This window comes from Gossypium raimondii, chromosome 2 (genome assembly GCF_025698545.1).
Source record: "Gossypium raimondii isolate GPD5lz chromosome 2, ASM2569854v1, whole genome shotgun sequence".
Taxonomy (NCBI): Eukaryota; Viridiplantae; Streptophyta; class Magnoliopsida; order Malvales; family Malvaceae; genus Gossypium; species Gossypium raimondii.
The window spans coordinates 39,640,686-39,664,738 of NC_068566.1; the positions used below are offsets into that span (position 1 = coordinate 39,640,686).

The following is a 24,053-nucleotide window of genomic DNA, read 5'->3' on the forward strand; positions in this document are numbered from 1 at the left end:
CGCTTTTCCCACAAACGCCGCTAAAGAACATGACCTTTAGCGGCGCTTTTCCCAAAAACGCCGCTAAAGGTCATGAAAAATAGAAAAATTTAAAATATAATAAAAACACCACAAATCCATTCCTATCATTGCTTAAGCAAATCCTTTAGAAATGTTGTTATCAATACATACATCACTCCATTCTTTGGTTAGAGATTGCAGCAGAAGTGGGATTCCACCAATTTAGAAATGTATAATTTAATATGAAGACGTATTAAAATGGAAATTCATGAACAAGAATATCAATGTTTTTCACTATATCTTATGCAACAAGTCAAATTGCCTTTTGATTACACAAGATCCCTTTGAAATTTTAAAACAAAAAATTCAAACTAGTTTATATCAACTTGCTCAACTTTCACTGCTAGAACATCAAATCCATCAATACCAAGCTCCAAACCCTACACAAAAGGATCTTAGTATATATAAATAAAACATGGTAGATTGTAACAAGAGAAAAACAGATCTATAGCTGATAAGTTTTGAGCTTTTGGATAGCTTCACCCGCAAGCCAATACACACCAAAAGAATGCTCAAACCTAGAATGTACAACCCCTGGATAAACCAGGTGTGCCAATACCTGATAAGTCTAGGCATGAATGTAGAGCAAGTAAAATGATAAGGTGAATACCTTAAATTTTGGGCCACAAAGCCAGACAAACAGGAAAAATAAAAAATAAAATCAAGGTAAGTGATTTTCAGTACCTTGAAATAGTTGATGCTAAAAGAGTAGAAATGAAACAAAAATTAACAAGAAAAAAAAGTATCAACGACAATAGTCAAAGATGAAACCTAGAAAAACAAGGAAAATATTTGCCTCTTCAAATTGAGCATAAACGGCTCATGATACCTTTCGAGAGGATTTTGCCTTCCACGAGTCAAATCAATTCTGACAATACTAACATCAATATCATCTTCTTGCAGCAGTACTCCACCATTTTTCTATTAAAATAAAATTGCCTTGTATCAGTATTGGAGACTATTCAATTGTTTAGCTAAGAACAGATGCATAAGATCATGTAAATGTCAATGGAAAAAATATATATATCACTACAGACTTGGGAACAAGCGATGTCTTGTGCAGTGACATCTTTGAAATGTTCCAATTGGTCTTCTGGAACTGAATACTCGTTATAGAACTAACACAGAAAATAACACAGTATACAGTAAGTTTCGTCTTTCACATTTAAAAAAAAATAATAGCATGTTTGTTTGCATGCTACCATGATCAAAACACAAAAATGAAGTGAAAGTATGCAAAGGTTTTCTACCTGATACAAATTTCTCCTACGAATGTGCAGAATCAGATCTCTAGATTCTCGGAGTTCTTCATCTGGTGTTGTCTCGATGGTTTTGATTATTGTGTCATCTAGCTGGATTCAAAAAAAGAATAAAAACAAATTGATGTTGTTTTTATTCCATAAATTCATAAATTTGATTAAAATAAATATGAAAATAAATTAAAGATTATGTGTAACACCCCTAACCTCAAATAGTCGTCGAAACAGGGTTACGAGGTATTATCGGACCTATCAGACAACTTACGAATAATTCACAAATAAAAAAAATTCATAGTATAATTTAATAAATAAATCCCTATAATGGACTCTCGAAGCCCAAAACATGTATATAAAAAAAACGGAACTTATTCGAGTGTTTAATTTTTTTTTAAGAAATTTCGACAGTATTTCTGCTTATTTTTACATAAAACGCCCTGCAACTTAAAACAAAAAACAAACCAATACCAATATTTCAATCAAAGATTTTATAACTTAAAATGCTACTAAATCATGCTTAATAAATTGATTTACTACTTTAATTATAAAGGTTAAAGTTAATATTTAAAAATAATAATTCATATCTTTCATTTCATTTCAAAATTTCATACTAAGTTTACTAACTTATAAATTTAAGCTTTATTTATCATCCAAAAGATCCTAACCATTTACTTACAACCAAGACCATTTAACATATATTTATTTGCAAATATATATATATATATATATATATATATATATATATATATATATATATACTACTCATGTACAATCACCTAGTACATGCCACTTAAACAAAAGGAAGAAATACATCACCAAAATTTTCTTGTTAGAGTCGAGATCCTACGGATCTTTGAATGGACCTTGAACTCTAATGACTGCATGCGGAAACAACAAATGCACATTTGAGTATTTCATACTCAAGTGGTATTACTATAAATTAAACTATTTAACATTAATAAATTACAAACATCAACCATAAGCTTTATAAATCATTTAAACTAATTATACATAATTATATACCACTTCATAAATCTTAAATTCATATATATATTTTCACATACTAATTCAATTCATAATTTAATCATACATTCTTTCTCGTACTTTTTAAAAGTGAAAAATCAATCAATCTCATTTTCAATTTTCATTTCAATTATTTACCCTATTAACAAGGCTCGGACTCTGACAGATACGCGGATTCCACCCAAACACATCAGAATATCCAACCAAAACACACCCGGAGTAAATATAAATCCTCCATAACACACCAATATATCATATCCTCCCAAGCGCACCAATAAGGCATTAAATGCCTCTTCGGATAAACCGAAGCATACAATAACAGAATCATCTTCTCGGCCGAACTACAAATCTCCTCATCACATCACAAATCCTATGGCATGCCATTTGTATCCAATCTAGTCCGATAAGTTAATAGGGTATTATTTTACTTTTCCAATTTCAAATTCATTTCCACAACAATTTCAAATATTCAAACAATTCAAAACATCTATTATTTCAATTCATATATAATTCAATATTCACACGTATTCTTACTTAATTTCAAATGCTATTACTTACCTTACTTAAAATGTCCCATGATTACAATTTCAATATAGCACTTAGTAAATAGTTTAAGTTATAGTAATACAAACCGTGATTTTCTCGAGTTTACTCCTCGATAATCTTCTCTTTTCCCTTCCGTGCCGATGCTTCTGGTTCTTTGCTAGCTACGAAAATAATAATAATTTATACTATTAATTTCAGCACTAATTATCATAAATAACTGAATTTCTATTCAATTTCTTCTTTATTCTCAATTTAATCCTACCTAAGTTCACTTACTTTCCTAATTCAATTCACACTCTATTTTTATTCAAATTTCATCCAAACTCAAATGTAACTATTAAAATTTCAGCATATTTTCCTAATTTTGAATTTCCCTCAATTTAGTCCTTAAAACATAAAACTTACAGTTTCTTTTACAATTTAATCCCTTTAACAATTCTAACTTAAAATTCATTCAATTAAATCCCTAATTCAACAATTTATTCAACATGAACCATGCTTAAAACCTATGAACCTACAAAATATCAACTTAATTCTATCAAAACTTTGTTTTAAAACTTCTAAAATATCAAAATTAAAAGAAAATGGCTTAATTGACTTACCAAATTGAACTCCAAGCTTTAAAACCCTAGTTTCCTTTTCTTTCTTTTTCTTCTTTCTTTCTTTCTTTTCCTGTTTAGTTTGCTATTCATTTCTTTCTTCTATCTTTTGTTTCTTTCTTTTACTTTATAATAATAATAATAATAATAATAATAATAATAATAATAATAATAATAATAATAATAATATCTTTTAACTTAAATTTTAAACAACTAAATATTTAATTTACAATTGTACCAATATTATTTTTACACATGTATATTTTTATTACCATATATTTGTTATAATTTAATTTATTTTATAATATAATAATTTAATAACATATTTGATAATATATAACTTGTGAGTGCGATATGTGTATATTTAGTTAAGTTTTGTATTGATTCAGTTAGTTGATTTAGTGTTAATGTTCATTTGATTAATATTTGCTTATGACTTACTAAGCTGTGAAAGCTTATTGTGTGTGCATGTTTGCTTTTTATTTTAGAGATTTTGGTAGTCGGTTATGAGCTCAGGGATCATCAGAGAAGTTCATCGCACTATCGACAGTTTTCAGTATTTTATTAAGTTTGAATTTGAACTTATGGCATGTATAGTCTAGTTAAAATGTTTGATTTTCGGATATGTAAATATGAGCCATGCGAAAATGGCTTATTAGTTTGGTTAAGCGTAGTTTCTATGCTTTTGATATAATGGATATATTTTAATGCTTGAGTTATATAGCTTTGGTCATGATATATATATATATGTTTTGGCATAAAGTAATTATATATTGCCTATGATTAGTTCATTTGGAAAGCTTGATACATGTGATTGTGGAATGTGTTTGGGTTAGGGATTGTTAATGACTTATTATAGAGATGCATAAATTGAAACATGATTCAAATTGAATGTTGTTAATAATGTAAATTAAGTATTTGGTCATGTGATAAATTATAAGTGATGGTCATAAGTTATTTATGATTCGGCAATAGTATTTAAATCATGTCATTAAGTGATATTTAATACGTATATGTATATTCGGCTAAGGCTTTGGATTCATAATGATAAGTATGTGATTTGGTTTGTATCATAATTTCATAATCATATTATGTATTGAATGTTGCCATGATTGATTAAATATGTATTCAATTGTTTGGTTTGTAGTTAACTAATTAGGTACGAAAATATAAGTTGATGATATATTCGACTTATGCTAAGTAAAATATTTATATACATATCAATGATATCTTTGTGTTGTGGTTAGGTATACAATTGTCATAATAATAATAGATCTTTTTTTGGCTAGCGAATGTTATATGAAAGTTTTATTAATTGACCAAATATGAGATATGTTAGTTTGGTTGTGTGAATGAAATTGGGCATGATTAAAAGCATATGAAAGTGTTATATTTTGATTTGGCTAAGTACATGGAAATTGGCTAGTAAAAGTCAAGTGAACATTAAAATGTCTTATGAATAAATGTTGTAATATGTGCACTTGGTTTATAAAACGAAATAGGTTTGATTATAAACTAGGTATTCGAATATCATATATGTAATGTTAGTATGTTTTGAATATTATACTTATAAAGTATTTTTATTGTGAAGCATGAATAGTTCATGTATTAATGGAAATATAGCATGGTTGGGTTTTAGTTGATCGATTGATTTTATATGTATAATGATTAATATGAATGTGTTTCGATTTATAAGCCGTATGATATTTTTTATTTAAATATAAAATCATGTGTATTGATGTGATTGTAATACGAAGCATGAAATGTAATGAATGCCTATTTTGAGCTATGTTCTGTTGGTAATGCCTCGTAACCCTAATCCGACGACGGATACGGGTAAGGGGTGTTACAAAGCCCATGTGTCAATAGTTAAGCAAACTCTAGAATAAGAACTTTTCAAAAGTTGTTTTATCTTGACCCTTTCATCTAAATACAATTGATAAACATCCCTAGTCATAGTAGTTCGTGAAGGAATATGAAACCTAGGACATGCCATGAACATTAATTTCTTAAAGCCTTCACTTTCAACAAACTTGAAAGGTAATTCATTAATCATAATCATTTGTGCTAATCCTTTCCTACATGCTTCTTGATCAAATCTCCAAGTTTAAAGATGCCCTGGCCCCCTTCAACTTCCTTTCTAGGTAAAACTAGTTGATCTTGGCTAGTGTCAACAACATTACTAGGATTTTTCTTACATGAACCAATATGATATTTCAATAATCCCGTACAATTTTTTTTTTCATATCACAACAAAATTCCTTTTCACAAGAATTACATTTAGCCTTACTTGCACCCTCACTATTAATAATCTTAGTGAAGTGAGACCAAACTTTTGACCTTTGAGGAGTGGCTTTTCTTTTCCCCAGTAGTCCCCTTTGCTTGGCTTGAAGCTTCAACTCCCGAATTTTCAGAATCTATCAAAGTAGGAGGTGTAACACTAGCCTCAATAGATGTTGGTTCGATGGACATTCTGCAAGAAAAAAGTTTTATAATAAATTAAAATACATTTATAATATTAAACATATTTTGATGTTAAGTTTTAAAGAAATAAAATACTATTTGTCTTTTGATGTTGAGTTCAACATATACTATTACATATTTTGTTTGGTTTATTTTCCTTCATTTTATTTGGCTTGTTTATGCATAAAATCATATATAAATCAATTTTAATTGGATCAACACCATTTATAGACGAGTGTTACATTTATGTGGGCGAGGAAAAAATCCTTGAAATCACATTCTCTTACATAATTTGGTACATTCAATTTATTTTCTTCAAGATTATGAAAAGATCATATCTTAGTTATTATTATTGAAAGAAAGTATGTTATTTCCTTGCCTCTTGAACTAACAAGCATCTATTATATATAAAAAGAAAAAGAATATAACATAAAATAAAATAGAAAAATGAGACATTTCAAACTTAATATGATTATGAGATATGAAAGTATAGATTATAATATGTACTTGTGAGTACAAATAATTATGTAATAAATTTAATATGATTTTCATTGAAATATTAAACTTGAGGAGTGAATGTTATGGTTTTTTTTTTTTTGTTCAAATCTCCTCAAGATTTCATAAATTATAAATTATCAAACCAAACCAAAACAAAACAAAAGCAATAGCAATGTTATGTTTTTAACCCACAAAACAGACAAGAGCACAAAGCAAACAGTTAAATAGAGGGGCGAGTTTACAAAAACTCCGTGTGTAATCCCCTAACAAGCAAACAGTCAATTAAATAGTAGATAAATGCAGTTTGGGCCTGAGCCTGTTACAGTAACAGTCCAGTTCAGTGTGGGCCTAAGCCCTTTCCCATAACAATAAATGATTGGGCTTAAGCCCATCACAATGCCAGTAATCAGTAGGGCCTTTGCCCAATTTTAGTAATAGTATCAGTGGGGCCTTAGCCCATAATAGTAACAGATATCAGTCATGCAGTGAACAATATTTATATCATTAATTGATGCAGTAACAGTACAAAAATCATTAATCAGTGCAGATATGCAGTTAGAAATCCTACCCAATCCAACCTTACACACCATTCCGTCCCGCCAAACACACCATGTGGGGATAAAATCGACCCATCCAGCCAGACACACCAAGATTAGCACTGGTTGCGGCACTGAACAGTATTGCAGCAAAGTTGCTAGTAAAATAAACGGCATATAGCCATCAGTAGGTCCACAGTCGTCTTGGGCGACCCGTGCAACTTTATTAGTTCGGTACACTTCCTTCAAATATAATAACTCATCCTCATGCAATATATCGTGACATAATATCATACGTGTATGCAAAATGTCATGCTCAATCATAGTCATACATATCATAGAGCAAATCAGTCATACATAACATAAGGCCATAATAGTCATTTCATCTCCTAGGGGTATAACAGTCATTTTACCCTATGAGGGTATTTCGGTCATTTTACCCTGTGGAGGTATTTCAGTCATTCTACCCTATGGTGGTATTTCGGTCATTTTATCCTATAGAGGTATTTCAGTTATAACAATGTAAATGGGCCTAAGGCCCATGACTCAGCCTAAGTGGGCCCACATGCTCGTGCGGCCCGCTCAGCCCAGATTTTGCCACGTCTATGGAATCCACATAGCGCAGTGTAGTATTTGCCTTAAATCGTGGATTTCGTCCATGTAGGGCCCACAAGCCCATCAAGCCCACACGACCCATTTTGGCCCAACGTGGCCCATTACCGCCCAAGCCCATAAATTTGCTCATAGAGGCCTTTACAGTCAAATGCCCATGTTTCGCGGGTTGGGCTTTCCACACGATCGATCGTACGCTTGTGTGGTCTCAACGCCGTATTTCGGCTTTTGTTGTTCTACAGTTACAGCGGGTGGTTACACACCTGTTGCAATTTGCAGATTCCCTTTGTTCCGAACACTCTTGTTCCGAACACTCTTGTTCCGAAAATCAATGATCATCGCACCCTTAGTTCCTAGGCAACGTGCCAATCAACCTCGACCACCACCAGTTAGGAATGGAAGCAATGCAGGTTGGAGAAAGCGACAAAAACCTTAAAAATCTCGTTGATCTCCTATCGAGAACAAGGAACAATTGAAATGATATATATATCTCTCCACAACAACAACCTCCCCAAATCTCAATATTCTCTCCTCAAATCTCTCCAAATATCCCTCCTCAATTCTTTCTATAACCAGTTCAAACTCCATTAAGCAGTATTTTAATAATTTAAGAACCTAATATCTAGATCCAATGATTTTATTCACTTAAAATAAAAATTTTACATAAGCCAAGGCTTAAACCTAAGACTTCTTAGACACTCCCAAACACTCCTAAATCACTTAACCACTGAAGGAGACATTCATTTATGTCACTTCCTTGCACAGCTAAATATTTATATGCAGTCTCCTAACTGTTCCCTTGTTCAAAACCTATTTCTTCTAAGCCCAAAATTCGAGGTGTTACAGGATCTTAGGGATTTCTTATTTTTGTCGTGATTTTTAGTTTTTATTTATTAAATTATTTGAGTTTTTAGGATTGGGTTGGGTTAGGTACTTGGGTTTATATATATTGGGTTTATATTGGATTGGGTATGGGTGGGTAGTGGGCTAATATTTATATATTATAATTTTATTTATTAATTTTTTTGGTTAAACTAAAAAAATTCGGTTAATCGACCAATTTCGAACTGAATTAACCGTTAACTGAAAACCCAAAAAATTATTAACTGACCCCAACTGAATTAATTAGGTTAACTGACCGATTAATCTAATTCAGTAAGTTAACCGAATTTTTTCGGTTTTACCCGAATTTTGTACACCCCTACTTTAAAGGACTTAAAGCCTTACCAATCCACTGGATTTCCTACTTTTCTGACTTAAACCTCTTTATTATCGCCCCATGTAGAGCTTCCATAGTTATCTCTTCTCTAGAGAAACCGAGGAAGAAGATAAAGAAAAGAAGAAAGTGAAACATATTTGAGGTAAATCCTCCCCGGAAAGTCACTACCCAACTATTTATAGCCCTTCACGCACGATCTTCCACCGTATAACAACCATCCATTGATAATCATTTTGTCCCCCACTAAGGAAGCAATTAGTTCTAACCTAATCGAACTAGAATCGGTTCTTAACCATGTCCAATTTGGTCACTAAGTTTTCCTGAGTTTTCAATAGAGGCCGCCAGCTTATGGCTTCTTTCAATTTAACCTATCAGTTATTCCTTAATTTTCGAACTTAAAGGGAATCAAGTGTGACAATCACATATCATCGAACTTACTTATATCAAAACTTACCATTTCCACGTAGGCTTCAACCATTTATACCACATTTACATATATTCATGTACTTGAATAAGAAAAACTAAACAACCTAAATTACAATACTCATGTACTTGAAGCACAAGCAAATACCCATATAATCAACCCAATAGAAAAGTTGAATACAAAAAAAGTCTAAGCTTTCAGTAATAAAGAGAGCAACACAAACTTGGAAATGAAATAATGTTGAAGAAGTGAAAAAAACAACATTGGCAATAGAGGAAGAAGCAGCTCAACCGAAATGATGGCAGTGTCTTGATGGAAGAACGAGCGGGACGACGCAACGATGATGGGCGCTGGCGATAGAAAAAGCAAGAGATAGAGTGGCCACTGGATTAGAGATGGCTATCGATGGGCAGCGGTTGGTGAGCGACACCTAGGGGTTTTTTTTTGTGAAAATAGGAATTGATTTGGGAACAAAGGTTGTTTTACAATTTAGTGATTTACACGCATGACACAGGGGAACAGGGAAATGAGAATAGATGAATATAATTTTTTATCAAAAAAATAAATTTATTTGGGCCGACCTGGGCCAAAAAACTCTTATTCGAGGCTCGACCCGTTTAGAAAACGAGCCTCATTTTTTGTCCAATCTCATTTTTCTGGTCTATATTTTTTTCTAAAACCCTCCCACTTTTCAAAGGGGCCTTCAGGCCAAATCAGGGGGCCCAAACCATGATCAGATCTATTTATAAGCATGCCGTATGTATTCCATGGCCAAAGGGACTTAAAGGGAAGATTTTAAAATGTTCTTAATTACTGAATAAGTGACATCGTGACTTCGTAGCTATTACAACGCGACTTTGGCAAGTGGCGTTGCAACCTCTGACCGTTGATCTTGGGACTTAACAAGTCAATTAGTCACATTGTGACGTCCCTAGCTTCAACGTCGCGACCTTCCTCCCTTTTTTAGCCCTACACTATTTTATGACGTTTTGACCTTTCTGGACTCGTTTTGAGTTCCGATCAACTCCAAATAAATGTTAAATTATTTTAAATTTCTTTTAAAAATTTTCAAAAACCTATTTTATTTATTTTTAAAAATGTTTTAAACCTTTAATCTTTAAATAAATTTGAGATTTCTTACTCGTATATGCTCTGGTGGCATTTCTGGTGAAGATAGAAAATTTTTTTAGGCGGCAAAATTAAATTGTATATTTTTATGATAGTAAAAATACAATTTCACCATTTTAATATCTATATCTTTATAATTTTTTAAGGATTAAATCAATTTTTTATCATTTTTATGGGGGCCAAAGTGTAATTTTACCTTTGCTAATTTAAATTTTTATAAATTTTAAAGGGGCCTAAATGAAAATTTTTCCATTTTAGGGGGGTTGGGGCCCCTGCCAGCCCCCTGGCCATCAAGATGTGTGAGGGGTGTTACAAGGCACAAGTTTGGAAAAACTTTAAATTGACAAAAATAATTGTTATTATTTATTATATTACTAAATTGGCATTTGAAATTTTTTATTTTATTATTAAATTTTGAATATTGATAAATATTTATTATATTTAGATTTAAAGGTAAAAAATAATCTTTTATGAAAAAAAAGTTAAGCCCTCAAGGATGCATTTAATTGAGCCTTCAATGACAAAAAAGAAAATTAACAAAGCCGTCCTAATAATAAAAACTATCATTGATCGATTGGATTATTAAGAAATATTTACACAATTAATAAACAAAATTAATGAGGAACAAGATATAGCAAGCCACATGGACAAATATCCTGATGTAGCATGCCACGTACCATATATTAGAAAAATTAAAATCCTAAAAACTATAGAAAAATATTAAAATGTATGTCTAGAATAAATCTAAACAAATGAATGTCCAAAATTATTTGAATTTTGGTACCTATTTGTCCATTTCATTCTATATGTGGTTCAGAAAATTATAAAAAATATATAAAACTATTACAAAGTTGTAAAATATTATAAAAATATAAAAGTCATATTATTTGATCAGTTTTGTAATTCAAGCTAGTATTCATCAAAATCTCATAAATTAACAAGAAAAATTATATTAAGAAATTTTCGTAGTCGTTTTCATATGAATTATGGGTACAATGAGTATATACAGATTTGAGTTTTCCTTAACTAAAAGTTTGACAAGTTCAATAGGTAAGCTCTTTAGGTTGAATTTGATTTTTATATCATTATATTAATACATTAAATTATTATATATTTTATACAATAATTAAATTTAAATAATTATTAACTTTGAATATTTATTATACATATATAATAATTGCATTAAAAATTATTTTATATTCATAATTAATGTTTTTGAAATTTATTTTAATTTAACATAAATATGCATTGTTATTTATAATTTTTAATATAATTATATAATATTTAAAATATATTTTCATAATTCAGATTTTTCAAGTTTTAGATCAGATCTATCTTGAACTTGAGTTTGAATTGGTCTTAGGTCGTTCTTGGGCTGTTCTCAAGCTCGGATTATATCGAATTAACTCTTTTTAAAAAGATAGTAAGAGCTAAATTGACAAAAGATATAAATGTTGAAAGTTAAATTTGATATTATGTCAACCATATATTACAAATTCAAAAGTTCCAAAGTATAATTTTTAAAATTTTAATCGATAAGAAATTTAAATAATAGAAAATCAAAACACACAAGGAAAACCAAATCTAGGTTTAATGTCCAAAACATGAGGAAATCTTGTCATTAATATTCCATTTAAGATCAAATCCATTTAATTATTGAGGCCACTTGGAGGTTAACTCAAATTAAAGCTTTACACACATTTCGATTGATGATGGTAATTGGATGCGGGGAATAGGAAGAAGTATTGGTAGATGTAGTGTATTATAAGCTGAGTTTTAGGCAATCTATGATGGTCACCGTTTAGCCTGGGAAGCTAAATGGGTTAATGTTATTATTGAGACAGATAGAGCGCAAGCTATTAAAGGTGTTCATGAAAAATGTAGAGGACACTCTAATAGAGATTTGATTGTGCGAATCCAGAAATTTTGCCAACGCGAATGAAGAATTCTCTTTAAACAAGTATCAAGAGAGGTGAACTCGACTAATGATATTTTAGCTGGTTTGATGAAAGATACTCCTATTGACTTGAAAATATTTAATGCTACTCTTTCACATGTTGATGATTAATTATAGACAGACAGACGAGTTATGCTATCTAACATAAATACTATTGTTAGCTTGTAATTGAAGTTTTTATTTCTTGTTAAAAAAAAGAAAGGAATTATGTACTTAAGATAATTTTTACCTACCCCTTTATTTAATAGAAATAAAAAAGCACCAACCTCTTCATTATATATATATATATATATATATATATATAAACATCATGAAATCAAAGCCTGGATTTGGTTCACTTCTTGATTTGGCTTTATAAACTTTCAAGCCTTGCTTCCATCTGCCACTCCACACTTCATACAAACCAAAATAAAGCCTTTTGTCTGGTTCATACAAACCAAAATAAAGCCTAATATATGTAAAAATAGGTTTTTATATAAATATGCTCAAATGATCATTTAAGAAACTAGGCTAAATTTAGAAAAAAATATTGATTTATGTTGTTTTTAGAGTGAGACATTAGTGAAAATGTGTCTTGTAGGATGTGTTTTTATTCTCTCTATTGAAAACGCGTCCTACAGGGCATGTCTTCACTTATCTAAAATTTGTTTTTTTTTTCTTGCGATTGGAAATTAAAAGTTTGTAGATTTATTTTTATTCATGTTTGAGATAGACATAGTTATAGTTTTAAAGAATGTTTGAATTTATGGTGGTGTCATGGAGTTGGGTGACTTACAAATTTCATCTATCATTTGAGTATGGAGCCATCACCCGGGAAGCCGGATTACGTTGCAACTCAAGGTCCCACTTGATAGTGATTGTTGAAGTGTAGCTACGGCTTCAAGGTTACAAAGGTTATGCTGTCAAAGGATAGAGCATAAATAGGGCCCCACTTGGCAGTGGTTACGCAGGCATGACAACCAATTTTTCCTTGTCAAAGAAGGATGCTTTATAAAACCCAAATAAAAGTACGAGGAAGAAAAATGTAATAACGTTTTAGTATAATAAAGTATTTCGTTTTATCCATATCCACCAAAGGCGGTGACCCCGTTATTATAACCTGTGACATAATTAGGGTGTAATAGGTTTTACTAACAGGGTCACTACCTTTGGTGGACATGGACAACACAAAATACTTGATTATACTAGAAGGCCCCTCCGTTTTTCTTCTTCTCACTTTCGTGTGGGTTTTATAAAGCATGCTCCTCTGATGAGGAGAAACTGGTTTTCGTGCTCGCATAACAATCGTCAACTAGGGCCCCAGTTATGCTCCATCCTTTGACAGCATAACCTTTGTAACCTTAAAGCCCTAGTTACACTTCAACCCGATATGGTATAATCACTGCCAACTTGGATCTCGAGTTGCAAAGTGATCCTAGTTTCTCGGGTCATTGCGCCATACTCACACAACAGGTAAAATTTGTAGGTTATCAAGCTCTATGACATTACCGTGAACCCAAACACAACTTAAAACTATGACTATGTCTCCCTCATAGTGTGAGAGAAATAAATCTTTAAACTCGAAAATTTCAACACTCAAGAAAAAAGAAAAATAAAAAGAAAATAATTTAGGATGCTAAATTAGGGGGATAGGAATGTGCATTTATATAGGGTATGGGACGAGGTAAAATTTTATTTATTTTTTAACTCGGGAATCCCAGGTTGCAGAGGCTTAGAGGTAGAAGCAATCGAGTTGGTTAGAAGGTTGAAATGGCCAGAGAGAAAATGTTTCCTGCAGGAGGCGTTTTCATCTAACATGTTAGTGAAAACGCTTCCTGTAGGACGCGTTTTCCTCTAAGATGTTGGTGGAAATGCATTCTGCAGGGAGCATTTTCTCTTTGGCCATTTCAACCTCCTAGCCAACTCGATTGCTTCTACTTCTGAGCCTTTACAATTTAGGATAAAAAAATTCCTGTTCCTGCCTCATGCCTCTACGGGAGAGCATTTTCTCCCCCACAAAAGAGTTATATAGAAAGAACTCAATACAAGCCTTTGATTTTCCATACTAACCTTTGAAGTAGATTGTTGATCTGAAGGATAGTTGGCACTATGAGTAATCAACGTTGTTGTGAAACCTTGAATTTTATTCCTACGTTGATGTCGAAGCAAAGGTAATTCGTTAATTTACGTTTAATTCTAGGGTTTTGGATGATGAGTACTATATTTTTCTACTATTTTTTCTGTTTTAAACATGCAAAACATTCTATTTGGTTAAAGATAAGTAGACGAGTTAGAGCTCTTATCCATTACAACAGTCAAATTTTTTAGACCAAAATTGGCCCCGTTTTTGTTTCAAAATAATCTGAAGATTTGACATTCAACCGAACCATAACATTAAAAGAGCTTCGGAGAAGGGTTAAGTGCAAAGTGGGGATCCAAAGAAGAATTTCAAGCCCCAAATGTAGATACCTTTCGTCATTGGAACCTACTAGATATCTCATTTTTTAGATCAATAGGGACAACAATCTAGAGCAATTAATCGAATCCCATTGCTCTAATGGGAATGTTGTACTAGAGTTGTATGTTGACTTCGTCGAGAATGATGCAGGTGGCCTGAGCTTGGTTACACATTGTCCACCAAATCTTACACCTGATCAAGAAGTTGAAAGTCTCACCACATAGTTGTGCGGTGGATTCACATAATTGCTATAAAGCTCATACCAAAACCCACTAGAATCATCATCAATGGTGAGTCATTTATCAATTTTGTCCCTCGATTACTAGGATGGGGAACAGTCAGGGTATTTGGTCACCGGGCCTACGACACGCTCGCACGAAATTTTGTCAGTGCCTTTGATTTTAACTTCGTCACACCAATGTTCAACACTAGTAACACTCAGACGGACACACTATCAAGTTACTAGGGTGGGTCAAACATAAGTGATTTTGGGGTTGACATCGAATTTACAAGAATGAATGATCTACTCCCAACAACCTCGATGACGAGGGGACATCTGACCTTGGACTTGCAACCGAGGTTGATAACCAAGAGGGAGAAGAGAGCAAAGAGGACGAAGAAACAAATAACGACCCAAAAAAGAAGACGGGCCTCGACAGTGCAGAAATTACGGTAATTTTAGAACAGGATAACGTTCCTTTTAAAACAAAATGCGGTAGATCTGGTGGTAAAGCTACGAACATTTCTCGATGGGATGACTCATGTTTCACGGGCCAACCCCTACCTCACATGTGAACTTTTGATCTTACTGTTGAGGGAGATTTAGAATTCCCAAACCTCCCTTATAGAAGACCAGGCTATGCGTCTTGGTTAATTTTCGGCCATTTAGAGATTGGGATGGAGTCTAACTACAAATATGCTTTTATAGGTACTATTAAGCTATATAACATACAACTTGATGTCAACTTCACCATCAAATTCTCTTGATCTGAGAAATATGAGGTGAAGTGCGCAATGCATTGAACAATATATCCATGGAAAATCATGGCATCTGTGAGGAAGAAGTCGTTGTTCTGGATTATTAGAAAGTTTACCGTGGCACATACATGTGTTGTAGCTAGAATGTATGATGATTAACAACACCGACTTGAAATCTGACATTTTTTTTATATTCTACTGCATATGGTGACCCAATTTATTGTTTTACAAGCATGTCGAACAATCATTCAAAATTGTATTCAGATATAATTTATAACTTTATATTACCTATGGTTAAGGTGATTCCTAAGATTTCAGTCCTTGTTTTGATTGCACACGTCAATAACAAGTTCAGTTACACCGTGTCCTACCACAAAATATGGTTGGAAAAGTAAAAGGTGTTGGAAAAGTAAAAGGTGTTGGAAAAGATGCACAGTGGGTGGGAGAAATCGTATAACAAATCGTGGTAATGGTGTCAGGTACTAGAGTGGTATGTATCAGGTTTCATAATCGGGCTACAAACGGAGCCTACGTATTACGGTGATCGCTTGGTCCCTAGAAAAAGAGTTTTCCATCCTTCTTTCTGGACTTTCAAGCAATGCGTATGTAACACCCCCTAACCCCAAACCGTCGCCGGCACAGGGTTACGAGGCATTACTGGATATATCAAACAATTTACAAATAAACATATCATAAATAACCAACATATTAAAAAATATATAATTCATAAATTCATATAAACATTACTAATTGACTTCATTCATTTTTTTTTTATAAAAATTTCGGCAGCATTTCCGCTTATTTTTACATTAAACCTCCTGCAAATAAAACCATAACTTTTCCAAACATAACCAATTCAACCAATTCATTTCACATTCACATTTTCTATTCTAAATACATTCTAATCAAACTCAATTAATTCAATATCAATTTAAATTTATCAATGTACTAATTAAATTGGAATGGATAAATTTCTTTCTTTAAAATTCTTAGATTTATAATACTAACATTTTAACTATTTACATTCAAAACATAATAACGTTTATACACTTCCTATGTACATGCCACATTACTAAAAGAAAATATACATCACCAAAATTTGCTGAAGTCGGGTCTGGTTTTGGATGTTGATTCAAGATTGACTTCTACAACTGCATGACGGAAACAATCAGATTTGAGTATTTCATACTCAGTGGTATTACTATAAATTAAACTATTTAATAATAAAATTTCAAATATTGACCATAATCTTATAAATCACTTTAAATTAAATATACATATTCATATATCATTCCATAGATCTTAAATTTATATATATATATATTTACATACTAATTAAATTTATAATTTAACTCATACATTCTTTCTCGTATTTTCTATAGTGTCAAATCAACCAATTTCATTTTCAAATTTTCATTTCAATTATTTACCCTATTAACAAGGCTCGGACTCACGCGATACGAGGATTCCACCCAAACACACCGAATATCCAACCTAAACACACCCGAATTATTTAAATCCTCCGAACACACCAATAAGGCATTAAATGCCTCTTCGGATAAACCAAGCATATAATAATATAATCATCTTACGGGCGAACTACAAATCTCATCACCACATCACAAATCCAATGGCATGCCATTTGTATCCAATCTAGTCCGATAAGTTAATAGGGTATTATTTTACTTTTCCAATTTCGAATTCATTTCCACACAATTTCAAATATTCAAACAATTCAAAACATCTATTATTTCAATTCACATATATTTCAATATAGCATTTAGTAAATAGTTTAAGTTATAGTAATACAAACCCGGAATACACGTTTACTCCTCAACGATCTTTTCTTTTCCTTTGGATGTCGATGCCTCGTTTTCCTTGTTAGCTACGAAAATAATAATTATTTTCACTATTAATTACAGCATTAAAAATAAAAATATTAATATTAATTAAATTTTATTCAATTCCTACTTATTCCCAATTTAATTCTAACTAAGCTTACTTATTTTTCTAACTTAATTCATACTTCTTTTCTACTTAATGTCTTATCATATTTAACTCTACTTTTCAATATTCATCATTAAACCCTAATTTAAGACTTTTATAACTTAATCCCAACTATGTAAAATTTATAACTTAGTTTACAAATCAATCTTTTATCTATTCTAACTAGAAATTCTATCAACTAAACCCCTAATTTAACAACTTGTTCAAAATGAATCATGTTCAAAAACCTATGAACTTCCATAACCTCCACTTGATTTCAACAAAACTTTGTTTTAAAGCTTCTAAATCATCAAAATTAAGAGAAAAGGGCTAAATTTAACTTACCAATTAAGCTTGAAGCTTTAAAATCCAATTTTCCCCTTTTCTTTTCTTCCCCTTTTTCTTCCCCTGTTTTCGTCTCTTTCTCTGTTTCTATTCTGTTCTTCTTTTGTTTCTTTTTCTTTTTCTTTTACTTCCTTACTATATTTCTTTTATTTTAACTAATAACATTAATAATATATTATTATAAAAAAATCTTTTACTTATTAATTAAGCACATATTTATTTTTATTACAAGTGTACCTATGTAATTATTACTATTACACATGTTTTCAATTTTTACCATACATTTGTCATCTATTTACTTTATTGATATATATAATAATATAATATAATATAACATAACATAACATAATATATTATATAATAAAATAATATACATAACATAAAAATCTCATATTTTTATCACTTATACGCCTATTTTTTTGTTAATGGCTTAATTGCCATTTTAATCCTTTTATTTTCTATTAATCTATAATTCAACTTTTACCCTTAATTCAATTTAATCCTTTTTCCTAATTTCTCTTAATTAAACTAAATTCACCCAATTAATACCTAATTAAGAACTCAACTAAACTCATAATTATTTCAAGTAAATTTTTTTTATGACTCAGTTTACTAAGATGGAGGCCCGATAATGTACTTTTCCGATGCTTGTAAATTTTGGGTCATTACATTTCTCCCCCCTTAATAAATTTCGTCCTCGAAATTTACCTAAGAAGAGATGAGGATATTGTGCTCTCATCGTTTCTTCTGGTTCCCAAGTCGCTTCTTCCACACTATGACTTCTCCATAAGACTTTGACTAAAGGAACCCGCTTATTTCTTAATTCTTTCACTTCCCGTGCTAATATCTTAACCGGTTCTTCTTCATAACTTAAATTAGATCGAATTTCAATGTCTTCAGTAGGAATAATATGAGAAGGATCCGATCTATATCTTCGAAGCATCGAAACATGAAAAACGTCATGAATCTTTTGTAATTCCGAAAGTAAAGCCAATCGATAGGCAACCGGTCCGATTCTTTCAACTATTTCATACGGCCCAATAAAACGTGGACTCAATTTACCTTTTCGGCCAAATCTTAAAATTTTCTTCCAAGGCGATACTTTGAGGAATACTTTATCACCAACTGAATATTCAATGTCTCGACGTTTCAAATCTGCATAAGATTTCTGTCTGTCGAACGCGGCTTTCAGTCTATCTTTAATCTTTTTAACTGTTTCCTCTGTCTCTTGAATCAATTCTAACCCTATTACTTTTCTTTCATTCAATTCTGTCCAACATATCGGTGATCGACACCTTCGACTATATAGTGCTTCATATGGAGCCATCTGAATGCTAGATTGGAAACTATTATTATAAACAAACTCTGCTAGTGGCAAATATCGTTCCCAACCTGACTCAAAGTCGATGATACAAGCTCTCAACATATCTTCCAAAATCTGAATTATGCGCTCGGATTGTCCGTCAGTTTGCGGATGAAAAGCTGTACTGAAACTAAGTCGAGTACCCAATGATTCATGCAGCTGCTTCTAAAATCTCGATGTGAATCGAGGATCTCGGTCTGAAATTATTGATACCGGAATGCCATGTAATCTAACAATTTCCCGAATATAAACCTCGGCAAGCTTCTGTAGTGACCAATCAGTCCTGACTGCTATAAAGTGAGCAGACTTGGTAAGCCTATCAACTATCACCCAAATATCATTCTTTTTGCTTGCTGACAACGGTAATCCAGTAACAAAGTCCATAGTAATACAATCTCATTTCCACTCGGAATACTAATAGGTCAAGTAAACCCGCTTGCACCGATGTTCGCTTTTACCCATCGACAAGTCGACATTTACCAACATACTCGACTATATCTTTCTTCATCCCTGGCCACCAATACAGTTCTCGTAGATCACGATACATCTTCGTTCCACCTGGGTGCAAAGAAAAAATACTATCATGTGCTTCTCGAAGAATTAGCTCTTTAATCTCAGAAGTAGCTGGAACACAAATTCAATTTCGAAATCTCAAACAATTATGCTTGTCAATACTAAAATTTTCCACCATACCATTCCGTACCATTTCTCTTTTCTTCATCATTTTTTCATCTTCTAGCTGTGCTGTTATAATTTGATCAAACATTACCGGCTTGACTCTTAACTCTGCTAACAAACTTCCATCATCATTAATACTAAGCCGAGCAAACATTGTCCGTAATTCAACCGCTGCTTTCCTGCTCAATGCATCTGCTACCACATTTGTCTTTCCTAGATGATAATCTATAACACAATCATAATCTTTCAGAAGTTCTATCCATCGTCTCTGTCTCAGATTCAACTCCTTTTGTGACAAAAGGTATTTGAGACTTTTATGATCGGTATATATATAACATTTTTCACCATAAAGATAATGCCTCCAAATCTTCAATGCGAAAATTACAGCAGCTAACTCCAAATCGTGTGTCGGGTAGTTGCGTTCATATGGCTTCAACTGTCGAGATGCATAAGCTATTACTTTTCCATCTTGCATTAATACACAACCCAAACCATTCAGAGAAGCATCACTGTACACTATGAAATCTTTCCCCGATTCTGGTAAAGTTAGAACTGGTACCTCTGTCAACATTTGTTTTAATGTCTCAAAACTTCTCTGACATTGATCATCCCAGTTAAAAGGAACATTCTTCTGTAGTAACTTGGTCATCGGCAAAGCTATCTTTGAAAACCCATTTACAAATCTTCTGCAATACCCAGCCAAACCAAGAAAACTGCGTACCTCAGATACATTCTTGGGTGCCTTCCATTGAACAATTACTTCAATCTTCTTCGGATGAACTCTAATTCCATCTACCGATACTACATGTCCCAAAAATACCACCTCTGATAACCAAAATTCACATTTACTGAGCTTCCCCTACAACTGTTTTTCCCGCAGAATCTGCAACACGGTTCTAAGTTGTCGATCATGTTCTCTCTCCGTCTTCGAATAAACTAATATATCATTAATGAAAACCACCACAAACTGATCTAAATACGGCTGAAAAATACGGTTCATTAAATCCATGAAAGTAGCTGGAGCATTAGTCAATCCGAACGGCATCACCAAAAATTCATAATGACCATACCTCGTACGAAAAGCTGTCTTTGGCACATCACTTTCTTTTACTTTCAGCTGATAATACCCAGATCTCAAGTCAATCTTCGAAAATATCGAAGATTCTTTTAGCTAATCAAATAAATCGTCTATACGAGGCAACGGATACCAGTTCTTGATTGTCACTTTGTTCAATTGCCGATAATCAATACAAAGCCGCATCGATCCATCTTTCTTTTTAACAAACAATACCGGAGCTCCCCAAGGTGAAATGCTCGGTCTAATAAATCCAAGATCTAGCAAGTCCTGCAGCTGCACCTTCAACTCTTTTAATTCAGTGGGTGACATTCGGTATGGAGGTATAGAGATTGGTGCTGTACCCGGGTACACTTTTATAGCAAATTCAACCTCTTTGTCAGGTGGTACGCCCGGTAGTTCTTCAGGGAATACATCTAGAAACTCACATACAGTTGTGATCTGACTACACTGACTACCAACCGAATCAGAATTAATAACATAAGCTAGATATGCTGTACAACCCTGTCGAAGCAATTTACTAGCCTTGATTGTTGAAATAATACGTGTCGATCGACTAGTACGGATGCCATTCACCTCAATTCTGTCTCCATCCTCTGTCTGAATACTGAACTTCTTTTTGTAACAATCCAAAATCACCCCGTACTCGGATAACTAATCCATACCCAATATTATATCAAAATCACTGAAAGGCATAATCAACAAGTCAACGGAAAACATTTTATCATGTATCATCAACGGGCATCTCCGACATATTCTATCTACAAACACAGTTTGTCCCAAAGGGCTAGATACTTCTATTAAAACTCTAGACATTTCAGATTTTAACTTTCCCAATTCAACCAGTTTTGAATTTATATAAGAGTGTGAAGATCCGGGATCAATTAAAGCATAAACAGTTCGAAATATAGTAAGAATATACCACATTACATCATGGGCGTCGCCTTCTTCCCGTGTTCTGACAACATAAGCTCTGGCGGGTACTTTCGCTTCAGACTGCTGAGTAGCTATATCACTGCTCCTTCTAATACCTCCTCCCCTTGAAACCGAACTACCTTTACCTGATCCTCTGCCTCTAACAGTAGATACTGATCTCTGAGATGCTGCACGTATAGCACCTTCATTTTTTGGACAACCTCGGATGAAATGATCTGTGGACCCGCATCAAAAACACCGTCGAGTTATCCTCCAACATTCACCAAAGTGCTTCTTTCCACAGTGTTCACAGTCGGGGATATCAATATTTTGTGAAGGTCATTTAACACTACCGGTAGAAACAGCAGTCTGTTTACCTCGATTTTTATCACCTCGATCCGATCTGAAATTTGACTTCCAACTGTCTCTGAATTCTCGAGATCTTTTTGGTAGAGGATTTGAAATAGTAATGTCAGCTCGTTTCCCAGTCGATCTAGCTATCTCAGGCTTTTTATCCAAACCCAACACCTGCTCTACCATCTTAGCTCTTTCAATCAAATCCACAAATTACGAATTATTGTGACACCAAATTGTACTTTGATTTCATCTCTCAATCCTCGTAGAAATCTCTTGCAGCTATCAGCTTCTGTTGGAATGAACTCGGTAGCATATCGGCTCAATCGAGAAAATTCTCTTTCATAACCCACTACTGATAAGTTACCTTGCTTCAACATTAGAAATTCCTGCTTTTTATCTTCAATATACAGTTCTCCAACATACTTCTTTTGAAATTCCTTCTGAAATAATTCCCATGTTACATGTTCTACCGGCAAATGTCGGATTACAGATTCCCACCACAGATAAGCCTCACCCTGAAGTAATGAAACGGCACAGATTAAACATTCCCGGGGGGTACATTCTAATTGCTACAGCACTCGTTTAGTTGATTCCATCCAATTCTCTGCTGTAGATGGATCAACTCCTGTCAGACCCATAAACTCTATAGCACCATATTTTCTTAACTCTTTTACCGGGGCCCGTCTTTGAGTTGATACAGAAGTTGTAGCAGGAACAGTCCCAGCTAGTCTTTGTAAAGCATCGGCAATAATTCTCAACAAGTGTGAGTTATCTCTATCTCTTTCTTCATTTAAAGGTTGATTTCTTCTAGGATTTACACTGGGTGCTATCGACTCTGTTTCATCTAATTCTCTATCTCCAGGATACATTTCTTCATCAGTATTATTTATTCTTTCATCAGACATCTTTAATCTATAAAACAAAAACAAACAAATAGATCAGCATCCAAAAATCCCGACTCAGTTTGACTCGATAGTGGCATATACATCTAAACTCAATTCCGAGCCCGGTTTAGTCCGAGAATCGACTAAACCCAATAACTCTGATACCAACAATTGTAACACCCCCTAACCTTAAATCGTCGCCGGCACAGGGTTACGAGGCATTACCGGATATATCAAACAATTTACAAATAAACATATCATAAATAACCAACATATTAAAAAAATATATAATTCATAAATTCATATAAACATTACTAATTGACTTCATTCGGTTTTTTTACAAAATTTCAAAGATTTACGCTTATTTTACATTAAACCTCCTACAAATAAAACCATAACTTTTCCAAACATAACCAATTCAACCAATTCATTTCACATTCACATTTTCTATTCTAAATACATTCTAATCAAACTCAATTAATTCAATATCAATTTAAATTTATCAATGTACTAATTAAATTGGAATGGATAAATTTCTTTCATTAAAATTCTTAGATTTATAATACTAAAATTTTTAACTATTTACATTCAAAACATAATAACGTTTATACACATCCTATGTACATGCCGTATTACTAAAAGAAAATATACATCACCAAAATTTGCTGAAGTCAGGTCTAGTTTTGGATGTTGATTCAGTACTTGACTTCTACA

The 24,053-nt window shown here is 32.7% G+C and overlaps 1 pseudogene; it reads right to left on the minus strand.

The window, feature by feature from the left end:
• Positions 1-371: 371 nt before the first annotated feature.
• Positions 372-22,638, minus strand: LOC105789867 (uncharacterized; annotated as a pseudogene).
• Positions 22,639-24,053: the final 1,415 nt, after the last annotated feature.